At 30.4% G+C, this 15,750-nt stretch overlaps 1 protein-coding gene across 7 annotated transcripts in view; it reads right to left on the bottom strand.

The window, feature by feature from the left end:
* LOC129757752 (protein eva-1) overlaps positions 1–15,750 on the bottom strand; it is a 672,047-nt gene that overhangs the window by 56,262 nt on the left and 600,035 nt on the right. The window lies entirely within an intron of this gene.

Here is a 15,750-nt window from a genome sequence, read left to right as displayed (position 1 = left end):
AAAATGACAAAAATGACAAAAATGACAAAAATGACAAAAATGACAAAAATGACAAAAATGACAAAAATGACAAAAATGACAAAAATGACAAAAATGACAAAAATGACAAAAATGACAAAAATGACAAAAATGACAAAAATGACAAAAATGACAAAAATGACAAATATGACAGAACGCACAAAAATGACAAAAATGACAAAAATGACAAAAATGACAAAAATGACAAAAATGACAAAAATGACAAAAATGACAAAAATGACAAAAATGACAAAAATGACAAAAATGACAAAAATGACAAAAATGACAAAAATGACAAAAATGACAAAAATGACAAAAATGACAAAAATGACAAAAATGACAAAAATGACAAAAATGACAAAAATGACAAAAATGACAAAAATGACAAAAATGACAAAAATGACAAAAATGACAAAAATGACAAAAATGACAAAAATGACAAAAATGACAAAAATGACAAAAATGACAAAAATGACAAAAATTACAAAAATTACAAAAATGACAAAAATGACAAAAATGACAAAAATGACAAAAATGACAAAAATGACAAAAATGACAAAAATGACAAAAATGACAAAAATGACAAAAATGACAAAAATGACAAAAATGACAAAAATGATAAAAATGACAAAAATGACAAAAATGACAAAAATGACAAAAATGACAAAAATGACAAAAATGACAAAAATGACAAAAATGACAAAAATGACAAAAATGACAAAAATGACAAAAATGACAAAAATGACAAAAATGACAAAAATGACAAAAATGACAAAAATGACAAAAATGACAAAAATGACAAAAATGACAAAAATGACAAAAATGACAAAAATGACAAAAATGACAAAAATGACAAAAATGACAAAAATGACAAAAATGACAAAAATGACAAAAATGACAAAAATGACAAAAATGACAAAAATGACAAAAATGACAAAAATGACAAAAATGACAAAAATGACAAAAATGACAAAAATGACAAAAATGACAAAAATGACAAAAATGACAAAAATGACAAAAATGACAAAAATGACAAAAATGACAAAAATGACAAAAATGACAAAAATGACAAAAATGACAAAAATGACAAAAATGACAAAAATGACAAAAATGACAAAAATGACAAAAATGACAAAAATGACAAAAATGACAAAAATGACAAAAATTACAAAAATTACAAAAATTACAAAAATTACAAAAATTACAAAAATTACAAAAATTACAAAAATTACAAAAATTACAAAAATTACAAAAATGACAAAAATGACAAAAATTACAAAAATTACAAAAATTACAAAAATTACAAAAATTAAAAAAATTACAAAAATTACAAAAATTACAAAAATGACAAAAATGACAAAAATTACAAAAATTACAAAAATTAAAAAAATTACAAAAATTACAAAAATTACAAAAATTACAAAAATTACAAAAATTACAAAAATGACAAAAATGACAAAAATTACAAAAATGACAAAAATTACAAAAATGACAAAAATGACAAAAATGACAAAAATGACAAAAATGACAAAAATGACAAAAATGACAAAAATGACAAAAATGACAAAAATGACAAAAATGACAAAAATGATAAAAATGACAAAAATGATAAAAATGACAAAAATGACAAAAATGACAAAAATGACAAAATGACAAAAATGACAAAAATGACAAAAATGACAAAAATGACAAAAATGACAAAAATGACAAAAATTACAAAAATGACAAAAATGACAAAAATGACAAAAATGACAAAAATGACAAAAATGATAAAAATGACAAAAATGATAAAAATGACAAAAATGACAAAAATGACAAAAATGACAAAATGACAAAAATGACAAAAATGACAAAAATGACAAAAATGACAAAAATGACAAAAATGACAAAAATGACAAAAATGACAAAAATGACAAAAATGACAAAAATGACAAAAATGACAAAAATGACAAAAATGACAAAAATGACAAAAATGACAAAAATGACAAAAATGACAAAAATGACAAAAATGACAAAAATGACAAAAATGAAAAAAATGAAAAAAATGACAAAAATGACAAAAATGACAAAAATGACAGAAAATGACAAAAATGACAAAAATGACAAAAATGACAAAAATGACAAAAATGACAAAAATGACAAAAATGACAAAAATGACAAAAATGACAAAAATGACAAAAATGACAAAAATGACAAAAATGACAAAAATGACAAAAATGACAAAAATGACAAAAATGACAAAAATGACAAAAATGACAAAAATGACAAAAATGACAAAAATGACAAAAATGACAAAAATGACAAAAATGACAAAAATGACAAAAATGACAAAAATGACAAAAATGACAAAAATGACAAAAATGACAAAAATGACAAAAATGACAAAAATGACAAAAATGACAAAAATGACAAAAATGACAAAAATGACAAAAATGACAAAAATGACAAAAATGACAAAATTGACAAAAATGACAAAAATGACAAAAATGACAAAAATGACAAAAATGACAAAAATGACAAAAATGACAAAAATGACAAAAATGACAAAAATGACAAAAATGACAAAAATGACAAAAATGACAAAAATGACAAAAATGACAAAAATGACAAAAATGACAAAAATGACAAAAATGACAAAAATGACAAAAATGACAAAAATGACAAAAATGACAAAAATGACAAAAATGACAAAAATGACAAAAATGACAAAAATGACAAAAATGACAAAAATGACAAAAATGACAAAAATGACAAAAATGACAAAAATGACAAAAATGACAAAAATGACAAAAATGACAAAAATGACAAAAATGACAAAAATGACAAAAATGACAAAAATGACAAAAATGACAAAAATGACAAAAATGACAAAAATGACAAAAATGACAAAAATGACAAAAATGACAAAAATGACAAAAATGACAAAAATGACAAAAATGACAAAAATGACAAAAATGACAAAAATGACAAAAATGACAAAAATGACAAAAATGACAAAAATGACAAAAATGACAAAAATGACAAAAATGACAAAAATGACAAAAATGACAAAAATGACAAAAATGACAAAAATGACAAAAATGACAAAAATGACAAAAATGACAAAAATTACAAAAATTACAAAAATTACAAAAATTACAAAAATTACAAAAATTACAAAAATTACAAAAATTACAAAAATTACAAAAATTACAAAAATTACAAAAATGACAAAAATGACAAAAATGACAAAAATTACAAAAGTTTCAAAAATTACAAAAATTACAAAAATTACAAAAATTAAAAAAATTACAAAAATTACAAAAATTACAAAAATTACAAAAATTACAAAAATTACAAAAATTACAAAAATTACAAAAATAACAAAAATTACAAAAAATACAAAAATTACAAAAATTACAAAAATTACAAAAATTAAAAAAATTACAAAAATTACAAAAATGACAAAAATTACAAAAATTACAAAAATTACAAAAATTACAAAAATTACAAAAATTACAAAAATTACAAAAATGACAAAAATGACAAAAATGACAAAAATTACAAAAGTTACAAAAATTACAAAAATTACAAAAATTACAAAAATTAAAAAAATTACAAAAATTACAAAAATTACAAAAATTACAAAAATTACAAAAATTACAAAAATTACAAAAATTACAAAAATAACAAAAATTACAAAAATTACAAAAATTACAAAAATTACAAAAATTACAAAAATTACAAAAATTAAAAAAATTACAAAAATTACAAAAATGACAAAAATTACAAAAATGACAAAAATGACAAAAATGACAAAAATGACAAAAATGACAAAAATGACAAAAATGACAAAAATGACAAAAATGATAAAAATGACAAAAATGATAAAAATGACAAAAATGACAAAAATGACAAAAATGACAAAAATGACAAAATGACAAAAATGACAAAAATGACAAAAATGACAAAAATGACAAAAATGACAAAAATGACAAAAATGACAAAAATGACAAAAATGACAAAAATGACAAAAATGACAAAAATGACAAAAATGACAAAAATGACAAAAATGACAAAAATGACAAAAATGACAAAAATGACAAAAATGACAAAAATGACAAAAATGACAAAAATGACAAAAATGACAAAAATGACAAAAATGACAAAAATGACAAAAATGACAAAAATGACAAAAATGACAAAAATGACAAAAATGACAAAAATGACAAAAATGACAAAAATGACAAAAATGACAAAAATGACAAAAATGACAAAAATGACAAAAATGACAAAAATGACAAAAATGACAAAAATGACAAAAATGACAAAAATGACAAAAATGACAAAAATGACAAAAATGACAAAAATGACAAAAAAGAAAAAAATGACAAAAATGAAAAAAATGAAAAAAATGACAAAAATGACAAAAATGACAAAAATGACAAAAATGACAAAAATTACAAAAATGACAAAAATGACAAAAATGACAAAAATGACAAAAATGACAAAAATGACAAAAATGACAAAAATGACAAAAATGACAAAAATGACAAAAATGACAAAAATGACAAAAATGACAAAAATGACAAAAATGACAAAAATGACAAAAATGACAAAAATGACAAAAATGACAAATATGACAGAACGCACAAAAATGACAAAAATGACAAAAATGACAAAAATGACAAAAATGACAAAAATGACAAAAATGACAAAAATGACAAAAACGACAAAAATGACAAAAATGACAAAAATGACAAAAATGACAAAAATGACAAAAATGACAAAAATGACAAAAATGACAAAAATGACAAAAACTATAAAAAACACAAAAATGACAAAAATTACAAAAATTACAAAATTTACAAAAATTACAATAACTACAAAATTTACAAACATGTCAAATATGACAAAATTACTTAAATTGACAAAAATTTCTTAATTTACAAAATTGACAAAATTAGAAAAGTTCCAGAAGTATAAAAATTACAATCATTAAAAAAATTAAAAAAAAAATGACAAAAATTACAAAGATTACAAAGATTACAAATTGCCAAAATGACAAAAACGACTGAATACTGGAATCAATGATAAATCATATTCTTATATATGAATTCTCTTTTAAGTTTAAGACATAAAGCTTTCACAAGCCAAGTTATTTTCAAAGTTCCCATGGCTGTTAAGTGAAATACAATTTTTTAATTCGTGTTCCCAAGGTTGGGAATTCTATATCTATATTTCATGAAGTATAATCTATATATAATAAAGTATTTATTCCATTGAACAAATAGTCAATCTATATATGTTCAAATAATTGATAAAAAAAAAACTGGAATGTTGAATTTTAATGGGAGAATAGGGATACTTGATCCTCTTTTCTTATTTTCACCATATTTTTTTGGGAAAATTTAGCAACTAACTGTTTTTTTGCAGTTTTTTGAAAGCGTGTAGTTTCAAGTTTATGTGCTCCAAAAGTTAGAACGATACATGAACCCGTAGATAAACTAGAAGCATTTTCGTAAGACTAAAAAAATGTGATATTGTTTAAGTTAGTAGAGACTTGATCCTTCACTGAATCCTTCCTTTTGAACATACGGAGGAACTGAAAATGAGATCAACTTATTGTCTTTAAATACCCATTATTTCTACGTAGAAGGCATTTTTTTGTATCTTCAAACAATAACCGTTAAACCATCACGAGAAAACATCGTGGAACAGTTTATCAACTAATCAAAAATGTAAACTCTGATTAGAGCTGTCAAAATTCAAGTCACAATTCATTAAATAATTCTATGAATTCTATGTTTCGGAAAAATTCAAAGATAAAAAAAAATTTTTTTCATGTCATCATTGTGAATTCTAGTAAGTGCATCATCGAAAGCAGAATAAAAATTTTCCTCGTGACAATTGAGAAATAACATCCAAATTGCAGAAGAAGAATCTAAAGTTTAAAAAATCATACGATAGAATTAAACTGATTTTGCATGGACATACATACAGATATAAAAGTTCAAGAGCAAAATTCAAAATCATAAATCACATTTTATTCAGAATCACAAATTACAATTAAAATTTAAATACCAAATTGAGAAATTACAATTACAAGAATTTCAAGTTGTATAGTTTTTTTTTCAAAAGGTTTATTTTAATTTCATATATTCAAAACACAAAAATCGTTTTCGTGTGCCAAATATTTTAAATGTAATGGCGATTATAGTTTTCAATGAATAGAAAGATTTTCATCAGATCAAATTTTGAAAACAGAAACTTCTCTGAAGAAGTTCTTCTTAATGAGACAAAAGTTGAAAACATAAATTCTAGATGGTGATTAAATGATTAATAAAACACGGTATCATTCATTAAGTAATTAAGTAATTGAAACATCAGATAAGAAGTTCAAAGAAGTTAAGAACCTAAAAAAAAGTCAAGGAAAATTATGAAACTGGAGGAACAACACAAGACTTGAAACTCTCAATAAATTTAATTTCTGTTTTTAAAATTTAGAAGAAAACAAGATTTGATAAATAGAAATATTTAAATTTAAAGATTCACTCATGAAAATTCGAAACTCAACTACGAGACTGTTTTTAAGGTGACCATAACTAAACATTGGTCGGTCAATTTCAAATGAAATGCTGAATTCAGGATATTTACTTCAGCAGAGGATAATTAAAAAAATAGAAGTACCTCAGAATCAATAGTAGTGAGTGCAGTGGTTCTCTCAGCTGGAAAAGTTGCAATTCGAATTTCAAATCTTATACTGGAATAGGAATAGAAATTAAAAAAAAATCAGTATTGCCGATTCGTCAAATTTAAGCAACTACAGAAGCTACTATAGTTTGAATTTTGACAACGGTTGTGTACGTTTGAAAGCCTATTAATTGAATATCAAATAGGCATAATTTGGTTTGTATTTGAATTTTCTCTGTTAGTAAAAATGTTATTCCAAAATCTTAAAATGTCTGTTTTTTCGAAGGCTCGCAAACAATCATTTCTCCTGATGAAACCAAAAAGCATTTAGAAGCAAACGGGTTGTTGAATATGAAAGACGACTTTTTTTTCATTGTATATGTATAGTTATAGTGCTTTTCTTATGATCATTATATAATAATTTTTTATATTTAAAAAATAAGAACATTTTCCAAGAGTAAGCCCGTATTGGAAAAATGGATAGGAACTCTATCAAATTGATAGCTTTGAAGAAAAATTAAAATGGAAATAGTGAGAAGGCCTAGAAGAATGTGTGAAGGTAACATTTCATTTGTATTATTAAGCTAAACTATTTAGCAAATGTTATAATTTTTGCCCCTAAATGTATGCAGCATCATTGTTCTTTTTAAGTTTATAAATGTTTTTAAAAGTTAGATGGTAGATTTGTGACTGATGAATGTAGTCTTATTGTGGACGTTTCGGCTTCTCAGTCAAATAATTTAGAAACAGTACATTTACTTAATGTCCTACGTTTCGGCCATGATCTTGGCCATCATCAGGGAAATTCTAAAATTTTTTATTGTATTTTAAAATTATTATCTGTTTTACAATTGAAAAAAGTGTTCGACTTACGGAGTGTGTACTGTTTGTGTCTATTGTATTTCTTGTGGCTGATTTTTATTGGATTTTCCGAACCTATTTTTAAAAATGAATCACTATCAGTTTTTTATAACTTGTTTTAATGTAGTAAGTTTAGCACGTACCTGAATTTTTAATTTGTTTTTCACTATTTTGTTCAAACAAACTGTAAAACTGTACGGTTTTTTAATATGTCTGTCTCCTAGCGTTCACTTCTTGTTGTCTGTATTATTTTTATTATCTGTGGTTTTATAAAGTGGAGTTGGATTCTGTAGTGTTTTTCTGCTGTGATAGTATGTGTGTGATATTGGTTTGTTTATGTTTTGTTCGGATCAGTTGAGCTGGTGTTCGTTGTTGAAAGTATTTGGTTGGAGTTGTTTTTTCTCTCTCTGCGTATTTCCTTGTTGGAGAGAAGGCCTGCGTAAATGATACTCACACCTTGGACATCCTTGCGTGAGTTGACTGCATGCGGCTCAGTGGCAATGTGGAAACACTCTAGCATATCGAGTGTGTGGGGGTTGTAAGTCCGATCCACGATGTCTACGTTGTCTAGATTGAACCGGTGTTTGTAAGTGATACAGTGTTTTAGAAGAGCTGTTTTCTCTCTTAGCTGTTCTATTTCTGGATCTGGAAACTCACGACCAGCCATAAGCAGTTTTTCAAGACTGTTTACATTCGACTTGTGCCCGTATAAGCGCTGTTTGATGCTGTTGGTGGTTTTTCCCACGTATCTCCCAGGACATGTATCGCATGGAATGGAGTAGATACAGTTGTAGATTTGGGATTTCTGTATCGAGTCTTTGACTTTGCTGTAGAAGTTTTTTACGGTGTGTGTATTTCTGTCTGCTATTTTGATTGCTGGATATTGGTTGTGTAGAGCTTTGCTGATTCTGTGACTTAAGCCAGGTATATGTGGAAGCGAAAAATATGTGATGGGCTTGTCGATGATTGGAGGCTGTGGAATTGGTGGTGGCGATGGAGGTGAGGCAGGCGGTGGAGATGGTGGTGGTGTTGCTGTTGGTGGATCTGATTCGGGCTGTTGTTTGTTTTGATTCGGGGTTTCGTTTTGTGCAATGCGATGGAATAGGCGGTTTATGAGTGTTTGTGGATAGTTGTTTCGTTTTAGGAGATCACAGACGGTTTGATGTTGTTTTTGCTTTCCCATATTGCTGCTTAGTTTGATCACTCGTTGTATGAAGTTGGTTGCTACATTTATCTTCTGGTGCATGTTATGGAATGATAGGAAGTTGAGCATTCTTCCAGAAGAAATCGGTTTGCAGTACCATTCAGTATCGATCGTGTTGTTTTGGTTTCGGATGACCGTCATATCCAGGAACGGAAGGCGACCATCCACTTCTTCCTCTGCAGTGAACTGTAGGTGTTCATCATATTCGTTGAAGATTTTTAGTGTTGTTTGGATTTTGTCTTGAGGAAGGATTAAGAACAAGTCGTCGACGTATTTTTTCAAGGAGATGATCGGAAAATCTAGCTTGTTGATAGTTGTATCGAGGAGTGTGTTGAGGACGATATCAGCTAGAATGGGTGATAAAGCACTTCCCATGGCTGTGCCAAATTTCTGATGGTATATTTTTGTTCGGAACATGAAGTAGCTAGAGTTGATTAAGAATTCTACAATTTCAATAAAGAGATCCAAATTTATATCCGTTACATTTTTAATGACATCCCAATTTTCGATAATGTCCCTGATAACTAGATTTATTGGTACATTAGTGAAGAGAGATATCACATCAAACGAAACCATTTTATGCCCAGGTGGTATGGTAAGGTTCCTTATTTCTGAGCTGAAGGTGAACGAGTTAGTTATGTTATATTTTCCGACTATGGCTGATTGGAGTATGCGCCCAATGTATTTTGAAAGATTGTACGTCGGACTTGTGATTGTTGGCACAACTGGCCTCAGTGGGAGATCTTTTTTGTGGGCCTTGGGTTGACCATATATTCGGGGGCATATTGATGTTGTTCTTCTCAGGAAATTGAGCGTTTTTTTGTCGATCAGTTTTAGATTGAATAATCGTTTTGCAAAATCGTTATTTTTGGTTTCGAATATAAGAAAACAATAAAAAGCAAGGTAAAATTCATACACTAGCATTTGTAAATATTATGTAGGTGTTTTGTACTCTTTATGATCAATAAAGCTCGATAAAACCGTCAAAATAGAGACTGATCAATATAACCCCAAAGCATCAAATTCTGAGCAGAGATGAAATCAAAGTTTAAATCAAATTTAAAGTAGTCTAATAAATTTCTGCAACCATGTTTTACGTTCATAGGAGTCCAGTGTTGGTTTTAAAAATATGAATATGCCACATTCCTATTAATAGAATAAATTATCTAAAAATATTGAAAAAAATAGATCAATCTCATACCAGATTACGGTACGAATGATTTCAACAGGTTTTTTCACTTTGTTTGATATTTTAAATTTCAATGATTCCTGATTTTTTACCGGATATTGTTTGGTTAAATCTCTGGAGTGTTTTTTTGAATGTTTTTTTAATTAACTTTTGTAAACTTCCATTCCCTGGATTTCCTTGGATTTTTTTGGACATGCCCAAGTTTTCCGAGTAAAGTGGACAAGTAAGGCAATCAACGGTTGCAAGAATATTGTTTTTAAAAGTCCGTATTTTGCTGGGTTCATTCAAATTCAAAATAAACAGAAAATTCATAATATTCTCAGTTTCTTTTAATAAGGTGTCGGTACCCTTATATTTTATAAATTATGGTTTTGGGAGTTTGAAAAACGATTCAAAAGCTACTGACGTGTTCGATAAAAAAAAAACTCAAGGTGATTTTGCTCACTTTTGTGAGTAATGGATTTAATGTAATATAACAGTTCCAGTTTTAACACTGACATAAACATTCGTACACCCCTCGTCGAACTGTCATACTCGCAAGCAAATGTAAACATATCCCTCTCGCTCGTCGGCACCCATCGCTTCCTCTCACACACTCGACATTTCCCCGCGCACAGCGTCAGTTCCACGTTCGGAGTCGGAATAACTACCGGAGACGGCGAGCAGGTTTCGTGAGTATTTGGTGTACTGAAATTTAGTAACCGGAGATTTCCTACAAGGCACAAACATAGTTTTTACATTGACGACCTTGACAGGACAGGTCCAGATTGAAATCCAAAAAAAAATTAGAAAACTTTAAAACCAAGCCCAAGTTAAAGGAAATCTCCGGTTGCTAAAATAATTTCAAAATGGCGACCCGTGTTGAAAATGTTGATGCTAAATCCGTTCAGCTTCGATGTGGCTTTGTGAAGTTGTGATTTTTTTTTTATTGGCTGTAGAGTGCGGTAAGTGTCTAACCCAAGTCCGAATTGAAGGCAAAAAGGCCAGTTCCAACTTTTCTGAGGTACGTATTTTAGGCGAATGTCGCCAGTTAGGACGAAAGTCCAGTTAGGACGAAAGTCCAGTTAAGGCGATGATCGCCAGTTAGGACTGAAAGTCCAGTTAAGGCGATGGTCGCCAGTTAGGACGAAAGTCCAGTTAAGGCGATGATCGCCAGTTAGGACGAAAGTCCAGTTAGGACGAAAGTCCAGTTAAGGCGATGGTCGCCAGTTAGGACGAAAGTCCAGTTAGGACGAAAGTCCAGTTGAGGCGATGATCGCCAGTTAGGACTGAAAGTCCAGTTAAGGCGATGATCGCCAGTTAGGACGAAAGTCCAGTTAGGACTGAAAGTCCAGTTTAGGCGATGATCGCCAGTTAAGGACTCGAAATCTAGTTCGGGTCATACTAACCAGTTTAGGCGATGATCGCCAGTGAGGACCGAAAGTTCGGTTAAAATGGAACTTACCAGTCGAAAACCTTAAAGTCGGTTTAGACAAAGATTTCTGGTTGATCTTGAGCGTTGCTTTTCCGAAAATCGACAGTTTTCACTGAAAGCCAAATAAAGATGAAATAATTTGAGTTTTGTTTAGATAAAGTAAAGATGGAAGTTATATAAAAAGGGTAGTTGGGAAATGACGAAGTAGTAATCGTTTGTCCAATTGCCAATTGAGCTTATTCAATTCATATAATTTAAATTACGATATGACATGGACGCCAGCAGAGGCACTTCTATTAGCGAGGCTTGCTGTGTAGATTCACTTCGGTAGTTTCACCCCAATGGCTGTAAGTTCAGTGTAGTTTAGAATCTAACAAAAAAAACAGAAAATAATAAGTTGACACAAAATTCATTCCTTATCTACATTTGGAAAAACTAGTCTAGTCTAAGTCTAGTTCAACGAAAATAAACTAACGAAAAACACATTGAAATACATATGTGTTTCGTCCATGAAGTATTTTCAGAGCCATGTTTATAGTAGGTGATTGCCGATCGAATACACGTTAAACAAAGGTAGTTGTGCATCCCTGGGTTATCCTCTGAATAATCGAATTGAGTCTAAATTCAATTACCATACATTAGTTACTGAGAGTCGCCAGTACAGGTGAGATCATAAAAGGTACCTACTTGCAAAACATTATCATGTCTTAGCTAGAAGAAAGTCACACATCTTTAAATTTCATTCATTTGATATTTGTTAGGAAGTTTTTTTTATCAGTTCGGGCAAAGGCATCGTTCATCCCATTTGTTTAGCTAGAAGCATTCCCTTGATAAAATAAAATAATCCACATGTTTTGGTTTGAATCCGTTGATCGAATGCAATCTCTAAACTTTGTTGAGTTGCATTGGAAATAAATTTCGTCGAGAGATCCAAAATTCCAAGAGGAACACTAGTCAAGACAAAAGTGCATACCCTGGTACTCTCGAGTAAAACAAATTTTCCTACGTTGTCGAAGTAGCCAATCCTTTTGATTAGGCTCATGCATCTGGGTAGAATTTATCCAAGATTAAAATCAGTTCAGTCAAGTTTGGTTAAAGCACCGGTACACGAAAATGATATACTTGGCTGGGTGAGAGTTATAATCGCGAGGAGGCTATCCTGGACTAGACGTAAAAATGCCCTCGTCATCATAGGTTGAATAAGGAGCAACTGAAATGAAAAATCGTGTGTGGAGGAATACCAGATTCATGAAAGTCTAGATCAGCTAGAATAAAAGTATCACAATCCAGGATGATTTATCTCGTAAGTAAATGCTTCATGACAGTTTAAGTCAGATCAGCTCCTAAAGATTCTCATTCATGTTGCCCGATCAATGTAATCCAATAGCTGTGTGTTTACCTATCACACAGAAGGCCATCCTTGTCCAACATCCAGCTCACTCATCAAAAAATAATGTCACAGGCTTACAAATGTCGTCAGCAGGAAGTGTGAACTCATTTGTTTTCGAAAGTCGCTCGGAACTGACAGTATGACTCTGCGATGAAGCCGGATGAAAGCATCGACCATAGTCTGTCTGCTAATACAAATCATCATAGATAATAAGGGCGTGGTTGTCACTGTCACGGAAGTATTCTTCCATACCACAGCCAGAGCACGGGGCCATGTATTACAGTGGGGAAGCATCGGAAACAGTAGCCGAAACGATGATATGGACTCCGGCATCAGTTAAATGCTCCATAATCTGTGCCACAGTCCAACGCTTCTGGCCAATAGCGACGTAGATGTAGTACAGTTTTTTTGGATTCATCCTGACCATCGCTGAATTGCTTCTGGTTGGTGATCGTATCGATGATCAGAGCGGCTTTTTGTATGCAAAAAAAGAAAATATTATTGCAACTTCTGATTGTGAACTAAGTAATCTTTCTTACCCATTTTGACGACCAGCTCACGCCTTCCATGACCGATCGGTACCAGCGAATCGGCGGCCTCGATACCGGTCTGCATGGGTTCACGCACAAAAATACGGTGAATGATGCCAAGGGCATTGATACCGACACGGAAACGCTGTCCAGTCTTGTCCTCGTCCTTTCCGTCAATATAGCTTTACTCAAGTTATCGACATCGAGAATGACACCGGTTCGACAATGTCACTCTTCTTGATCAACTCGCGTCTGTTAAAGGACTCTATTAGATAACAGCTTAAAGTAAAGCCATTCATGTTTCTTAATCGTTTCTTGCCAAGTGAGCGTAGTCCAAGATTCGTGGAATTAATCTTTAACTTGAGCCGTTCCCTTGGAGTTGGTCGATTGGTAGGAAGATATGCGCTTTCTTCTCCTCGCTTCTTGTATAATTTGACCAAGTATGCCAACATTTCTTTTTCGGCACTATCAACACTTTACTAGAATTTAAGAAAGATGGCAAATTAAATGTGAATTTATTGTTTGAAACTTAAGAAACTATGGTCAACGACACGAAACAAGCACAAAAAATCAAAACATCCTATGTTTTTGTTGGCGAGATGGACCAACCTGTCTTGCCTGCAGGTTTGTTGTTTTTTGCCTTGAATGCCAAGGTCGAACAATGTGCATCGAAGATAGGTGAAGAAGAACCAGTAGATGTAAGTATAATATTAAAAGTTTCAGTTACAAAATATGTTTCGTTTAATTCGCTTCAGAACTTTTTGTATCATCTGAATCCGTTGGTAACATACTGAGTGACATTGATTTTGTTTTATTTAAACGTTTTTCTGCATTACCATTGTGCAGCACCTTTGGTTGTACCTCATTGAAGAGCGAGTTCAGCTGCACACGATAAAAGAATGAATTTCAATTTATACTTTAAATAATCTCAGCGGTGCATGGTAAAGCGGTGAATATCGCTGCACAGCAAGTTATTTAATATTTATAAGAATTAAAATTAGGACTTCTGGGAACAATTATTCAATATTTTTGTAGTGAAAATATACCGTTATATTCTTTTTAGCACACAACGCTCAATATGTGGAAGATATAATTCAACTCGATTTTTTTTATTTAATTTTTTTTTAAAGCTTATGTTGTTGCGAATACGCAATGGTCAGTAAAAATAGTTTCGACGATTTTCTTTTCTCCCGAGAAGGAGGGGAATGTGAGTAATGGATTTAATGTAATATAACAGTTCCAGTTTTAACACTGACATAAACATTCGTACACCCCTCGTCGAACTGTCATACTCGCAAGCAAATGTAAACATATCCCTCTCGCTCGTCGGCACCCATCGCTTCCTCTCACACACTCGACATTTCCCCGCGCACAGCGTCAGTTCCACGTTCGGAGTCGGAATAACTACCGGAGACGGCGAGCAGGTTTCGTGAGTATTTGGTGTACTGAAATTTAGTAACCGGAGATTTCCAACAAGGCACAAACATAGTTTTTACAACTTTATGCTTGAACTTTCTTAGAATAATGAGTGGATTCTGCTTGTGTTCTATTGCAAAATTCGAAATCAAGTGTCGAAATTTTGTTTTGAAATTTTTTTCCTGATTTCATTAGCCCGCTTAGATGCGGGAAAAATTCTGCAATGTTATTTCAAGGCCCCTCCTTACTTTATATAACTGTGAAACTTTTCGAGATATTGTTTCAGGGGGCCCCTTTGGTGTTATAAATCCAATTTTCTAGTTTATTTTTCCTTGATTTCTAGAATTTTAAGTAGTATGATTAAAGTGGTGTTAAGCTTTTTTCTCCCTCAGGGCTCGCTGGCTGGGAGCCTGGGGCAATTGCACCCCTTAATCCGGTGTTTAATTTCGTGATAACCTATGATCACGATCCATTCAGAAAAAAATATATATTTTTGGACTCTACAGATCAATTAATCCTATAACATACATTTAGTAAAACATTTTTCACAAAAAATTTGAATTTACTATTGATTTGGAAATTTTCTATTATGAAGTTCATATTTTACTCTTACGATTGAAATGTTGAAAAAAAAATTGGTATAATATTTTTTTCATGTGGGAAACATTTGAAAGTGATAAAAAAAGTTCTTCAAATCAACTTTTGTTAAATTTTTCAAACAAAGTTCAATATCTCGAAAAATAAAATTTTTAAAATTTGTCGAGATAACAGCATTGTTGTTTTGTTCTTCGTTTGGTAATTTTTTTTCTGACATTTCATATTTTTAAGACATTCCAGTTTCGACGTATAGCGAAGGAATCAACTACCTCATTCTTCCCAGTGATAGAAAATAGGGTGTATTCTTTGTTATTCAATCAAATTTTGAAATACTACATCGTTAATCGATCTGGTTTTATGTAAGTTGAACATGAACATAAAAATCAAAACGTAGTGAATGTAAATTCGACTTTAAACTCAACGAAAAACATTACAACCATATGTGGTCTGAACATGGAT

Source organism: Uranotaenia lowii, chromosome 3 (assembly GCF_029784155.1).
Source record: "Uranotaenia lowii strain MFRU-FL chromosome 3, ASM2978415v1, whole genome shotgun sequence".
Classification (NCBI taxonomy): Eukaryota; Metazoa; Arthropoda; class Insecta; order Diptera; family Culicidae; genus Uranotaenia; species Uranotaenia lowii.
The sequence above is the reverse complement of the archived record's forward strand: the minus strand, read 5'-3'. Positions and strand labels throughout refer to the sequence as shown.